This window comes from Marmota flaviventris, chromosome 6 (assembly GCF_047511675.1).
Source record: "Marmota flaviventris isolate mMarFla1 chromosome 6, mMarFla1.hap1, whole genome shotgun sequence".
Lineage (NCBI taxonomy): Eukaryota > Metazoa > Chordata > Mammalia > Rodentia > Sciuridae > Marmota > Marmota flaviventris.
This window is the reverse complement of record NC_092503.1, coordinates 89,276,122-89,282,385: the sequence shown is the minus strand read 5'-3', so window position 1 is coordinate 89,282,385 and position 6,264 is coordinate 89,276,122. Positions and strand designations below refer to the sequence as shown.

Here is a 6,264-nt window from a genome sequence, read left to right as displayed (position 1 = left end):
TATAATTGTAAATGACTTTACACGTTATATAAGTAAATTATAACTTGTAGACCAGCCTTTATTTTGAGTCTTTTTATGGTACAATGTAATTAAATCTAGTTTCACCTAACACAGCATGCTTATTTGGGTTTGTTTCTGAACTAGTGCATCCTATTGATCTATTTTTCTAGTTAGCTTCCAGTAAAAATCTCCATCTTTCTCTGAAAGAGTATTGAGTTTTGTTCTAGTAGCAATTAGAAGATCACCTTGACAGCATGAAGCTATGGTTTCAGACTTTGTTTAAACAGATCTATTTCAATTGCAGCCTTAATCCTGAGATGGTTCTTACTTCTAAGCTATAACCCATCAGTTTCTATAGAAAGTCTGAGGTGCTTTCCAAATACCACAATGTTGATGGAAATCTAACTCCTAACAACATTCCCACCATCTATGCAACTGCTAATATCTTTGTGCGGTTTTGTTAACCTTCTAGCTTCTTTTTTTTCCCTGAATAGCTTGAAATCTTGCTCCTCATATGTGTAGCCCTGAAATCAGCCACGGTGTTAATTATGTACACAGAATTTGGAGCTCCCCCTTGTGTCTCTCCTTTTTGGGATTCTCCCATCTTTTTTCAAACAACAGGGCCACACAGAGCTTCAAGGAAGCATGGTATATGTAGTCTTTCTTCTAGGTATCATATATTCGGCCAACTAGTGGTCACATTTATGTTTTAATTATATCTTAACATTTATCTTTCTAACAAGGTAAAAAATAAACAATGTGTGTTAATATACATGTACAAAGTGAAAACTTTATATGCATTTTTTTCTTCTCATTCCCAAGTTTTTGTTGTAATAAACTTTTTAAAAATCTAGATTAGTACTATTTTAATTTCATTTTTTGAAATTATGTATATCCTAATTCATTAAGTTATATTTTAAAATCAAAATCAAGCAATGTTAACAATATTAGGACATGCTTCCCCCGTGTCTACTTTTTGTGTGTGGTGCTGGGGATTGAACCCAGGGCCTTGTGTGTGCAAGGTAAGTGCTCTACAAACTGAGCTATATCCTCAGCCCTCTTGTCTCCTTTTTAATTAGCATTTCATGTGTATAAATTTCAGGATGTACAAGCAAATAAAACACTTTCTGAGTTGTTATTTGCATGCCAAATGTCCTTCTATCACTCCTGCAGTGGACAAGGTCTTGTCAGGGAATGTAGATTTTTCTGCCGTATTGTTGACCTTTTTTCTTTGACATCTAGTATTTACTCTTATAGAAAATTGCAAGTGATTTTTTTCTTTTATAATTATTTTTTCTGAATCTATATTTGAAGAATATCTCCTTTTGTCTGAAATTAAATGTATGAAAATATATCTCTTTTCATTATTTTTTCTTAGTATTTCATGAATTCTTACATCGTGGAACTCCTGAAAATAATCCTTTATAAATTTTTAAAAATATTTTTATGCATCTATAGTTGTTTTTTCATTTATGGCAGTGTTTCCCAAATTTTCCACATCATTAAAATCATTTAATGTACTTATTTTGAAAAATAGATACACCTAAGTTCATTTCTAGGTATACTAAAATAGCATCTCTGGGAGGGGGACAAGGAAAGCATGCATTGGATGACCGTTACATACATTTGGGAACACATTTTAGGTATTCCTCATTATGCCTATGTTTGATTTTCTGGCTCCATCATCCATGTGGATTATGCTGTATTGCTTGTAGTAACCCTTTAATTTGCTTCCTCTCTGTTCTCTGGTAATTGCTTGAGCTGTTTTTTTCAATTCACTGATTCAGTTTCCTGTAGCATCTAACCTGATATTCAGTGATTATATCATTTGTATTAAATTCAGTAATCATAAATCAACTGAAAAAAATTCTCCTAATTTTTAATTCTTCTGTTTATATAAGTGCAAGGTGACCTTGAATCTTTTTGAGATAGAAGTGGGTTTTTTTGTTTGTTTTTGTGTTTTTGTTGGTTTTTTTTTTTTTTTTTTTTGTCATTTTCCTTGAGGAAGTCAGTTTCACATGCATCACTATCTCTGACTTGTCTCTCTCTTTGAACTAGTGCATCTTTTCACATAAACAGTAGTTTTATTGCATTTAGAGAGGTGGACATTTCCACTGTTGGAGGTATGTCTTTACTTACACAAAATGAAGGTGGGTAAACATTGACATTCTCTAATCTTTTTTGCCTGGACGGTATTAAAGTAATCCAACTAATAGCAAGAGGTAACCATAGAGAAACCTGTTTTCATTTTCCTGGTAATATTTGTTTAGCATCTCTAAGCTGTCTGGGACTTCAGTCCTCCTTAGAAAAGAATCCATTCCAGTGAAACCAAGTGGTATGTATGACCTTGCTAGTTGTTCCTTGAATATTTACTTATTTATTTTTATATCAATATTGATAAACTTGATCCACATAAAGTGCATACTGTATAACAGGATACTGGGGATATAGTAATGAAATAAAACAAATCCATTTCTATGGCCTTATGAAACTTACAATTGTGAGAGGAAAAATAGCCATTCATATTGGTTGATTGCATTTACATAAAGAAACAATGGAAGGATAACACAAGAAAAAGAATGAAATGATTATTTACAGGGCATAGAAGGACAATTTTTTGTGTTATTTTATTTTGTTAAGTATATGAAAATATTATTCATTTAGAACAATGACTAAAATTATTATAGAATCAGCATAAAAATTAAAGGAATTAAGTAGGATAATGGGGAAGTTTTGGGAGAAGTACTTTTTTTTTGAGGTCTGATAAAACATATGGAGTGCTTCAAAATTTGCATGTCATCCTTGTACAGGAGCCATGCTAATCTTTGCCATATTGTTCCAATTTTAGTATGTGTGATGCTGAAGAGAGTACAGTTTTTAAGCAATCAAAATTATCTTCTTTAGCAATGGGATGAATGGGCCATTCAATTTTAGTTTGTTTAGGTTTTTGAACTGAAGCTTGGCTTTTAAGTAAGGGTTTCTAAAACTTCTTTTGAGATTTTCTCTGTGTAATGCCTTATTAAAGAAATTATGCCCATTGGTACTAGCATCACTCTATTAAGAAGCCACACAGGTTTCAGAAAAGCAACAAGGTTAAGCAAAGAAAAATCAGAGAATTCAATCAATAGAACACAACATGTATAACAGTTCCTGATCCCATATTTCATAACAAAGGCCTTTAATATATGTGTTTTATTATCACCTATGCCAAATTTCACATATCATGATGGAATTTCTAAATAGTCACGTTTTGTTCTTTTAAAACAATCTTTTCCAGATAGCAGAGTGAAATACTGAAATATAAAGTCCTATCTGGGCTCCAAACTGTATAAATTAAAGGAATATTGATCCTAAAATCCTAGTACAGTAAATAATTGAAGATTTTTGCCCGTACTGCCATTGGCATTGTTAGAAGTTCTGTCTTCATAATGGTCTCCAAGCAAGCACTTAAACAGTCAAGCCCATTAGATCTTTATAGAGACCAACTTTGTCAACTTATCGACAAATTTCTTTAAGCACATATCTTTTTCTGGAGCCTGATTACTTGCTCTGGCATAGCAAAAAAAAAGTGCATCATATTATCCAAACACTCATTTAAAGCAGCTATAAACACCTGTCTACAAGATGAATGCAGGTGCAAAAGAGGCACAATTTTCTTACCACCTCTTATTTTTCTGTTATGCACACTAGTCTGTACTCAAAAATAGAGTATTCATTGGAGAAATGACAGGACATGAATTCACAGTATGAAAATCCTTACTACCAATAACATCAACACTTTTCTTCATTGACAATCAAGTCGAAAATAGGTTTCAATGTATACAAGACTCTTTCAAAAGGGTGATATTTTAAACAAAATATGGCAGTAGAAATCTGGAGAGAAGTAGTTATATCCTATCCATGTGAAAATATTTTTAGATTTTAGTTAAATAACTTATTAGTAAAATTAGTGGGACTATATCACTGAATATAAAATGTAGCTATTATTTTGCATTGTTTAGTCAAATAAAAAATAGCCCTTTTACAAATAAAAACTTTCTCAGGATAGTAATTGTAATGAACTGAATGTATGTGTCCCTTCAACCCAAATTCATATGCTAAAATCCAAATCCCTAAGGTAATGGTATTAGGAGGTGGAAATTTGGGGAAGTAATTAGGTCATGAGGGAAGAATTCCCATGTGGTATTAGTGTCCTTATAAAAGAGACACCAAAGAGTTCTCCAGCTCTTTTCCCACCATGAAAATACATAAGAAATCTGCACTGTACAACCTGGAAGGGGGCCTGCACCAGACCCTCACAAGATCTCAGACCTCCAGGCTCCAAAGTTGTGAAAAATAACTTTTGTTGATTGAATGCAATCCTGTCTATGGTATTTTGTTATAGCGGCCAAAATTAACTAAGATAATATTTTGTTGTTGTTTAAAGACAACAGTGCTGGAATTAAGAATACTAAAACAAAACATGCTATAGGTTGTGTGACACAGAGCAACCAAATAAATTCATTGAATCAAAATCAAAATTGGTTTCTGAATTTGGCACTTGTCCCTTTGTGATCTCAGATATTTTGCAACACTCTCATACAGCATTCTCATCTAATATAATGCTATCTGCCTTGTGGAATAGCATGTTATGATGTATATAAACATTTGAATTAATTGAAAAGAATACATTATCACAACATTTCACTATCTACTTTACTTAGAAATTACAGTCTTATGTTGAGATGTCAGAAACCATGTTGGAACAAGCCCAATATTCAGTTATTTGCAAAAATTTGCTTGCTTATATAGAGAAGATATTAACATAATTGATAGAATTCCACAATTTGGCATTATGTAAATAGAACTAAAATAAGCTGAATTCTCTAATTTTCTGTTTATCCCAACAATCTCAAGCCCATGCAACAAAAGGTTTCTATGCATCAGTTCATCCCTTCTATCCTTCTCATCCCCACTTGAGCAGAATATAGAAGTAAAATCAAAACTTGTGTTTCTAATGGGACCTAGCTATAATTGAAATGGGTTCATTGCACCCCATAAAAAAGTAAAGTCTTCCTTCTTTGTTCAGTTCTTGCTCATGGCCTTGCCTTAATTTTCTGATGTTTTCTGGGTTGTCTTCATTATTGTAATCAATGCTTAACCTGAACCCAACTTTTGTAGTAGAGCCCTGATGCCTAGTATCTTCCTAGCAAAATGTAGACTCAATTATCTCTACCTGTGCCCCTGCTACACTCTATCCACTCATGCCCAGACACTGGTTGAAGCCCTGATGCAGCCTGAACTAACCCTTGGAGAGCAGTAGTATTACCACCTGCCTTATTGTTCATTAAATAATCCATTAATCATCCCAAAGTCACGTTCAGTTGTTAGTCTTAAGTCCTATTTTACTAATAAAATTAAAGCAATTAGAAGAAAATGTCCAGATCCCTACCTCCTTCTATACCCACATGTTCTGCCTTCTTGCTTGCTATTAGAGATGAATAATCTCTGTATCCACCTAAACCAAGCCATCCACATGAACATTGCATTCCATTTTTTTTCTTATTCAATGACATAATTCTAGCAAGTCTCTTATGTCTCTCCTACATTATCAAGAGGTTTCTCTACTAGTATATATACTAGTATATAATAATGCTGTTATTTCCTGCATATTAAAAATAATTTCTTTCTTTTCCTATCTGCCATCAGGTAGTTTTCTTTTGCACTGTTTTCTGTATTAAAATAAAAGCAAAATCAAACAAGCAAACAAACAAAACCCTTCTACTACACTCTCAACAATCTGTACACCTCACCTCTGACATCTGATGTGTGGGTTTTTGTTTTTATTTTTCTTACACATCAATTCAATTAACCTGCCTACATTGACTGGTTGTCCTACTATTTAAATCAATTCTGACACTGTCTACTTGGAGATTATGTCAGATCACATAGATTAGCGTTAACTTGCACAAGACTATCTACTACTCAGACACAAATGCAAGCAGTAAGTCCCATTGCTTAGAGTTTACTTACTAGATGATCAATCCATTACAAAGGATTTATCTTAGGAACAATTAGTTGGAAAATATGCGTAGCGTAAGGCATGGGAGAAGGAGTTTGATGCTTCCATGCTTTTTCCTAGGGTACCACCCTCCACGAACTAATTTTTGTGAGTTCAGCAGTCTGGACACTCTTGGAACTACAATTCAGGGATTTAATTTTTTTTAATTATTCAATATTTATTTTATGTAAAACATCACAGAGCTTCCACATTGAAAAAAAAAA

At 33.1% G+C, this 6,264-nt stretch overlaps 1 non-coding gene across 1 annotated transcript; it reads right to left on the bottom strand.

Moving 5' to 3' along the window:
- Positions 1–2,766: 2,766 nt before the first annotated feature.
- LOC114086995 (U6 spliceosomal RNA) lies at positions 2,767–2,872 on the bottom strand. Its single transcript, XR_003581727.1, has one exon. It is a non-coding gene; the product is annotated as a U6 spliceosomal RNA (small nuclear RNA).
- Positions 2,873–6,264: the final 3,392 nt, after the last annotated feature.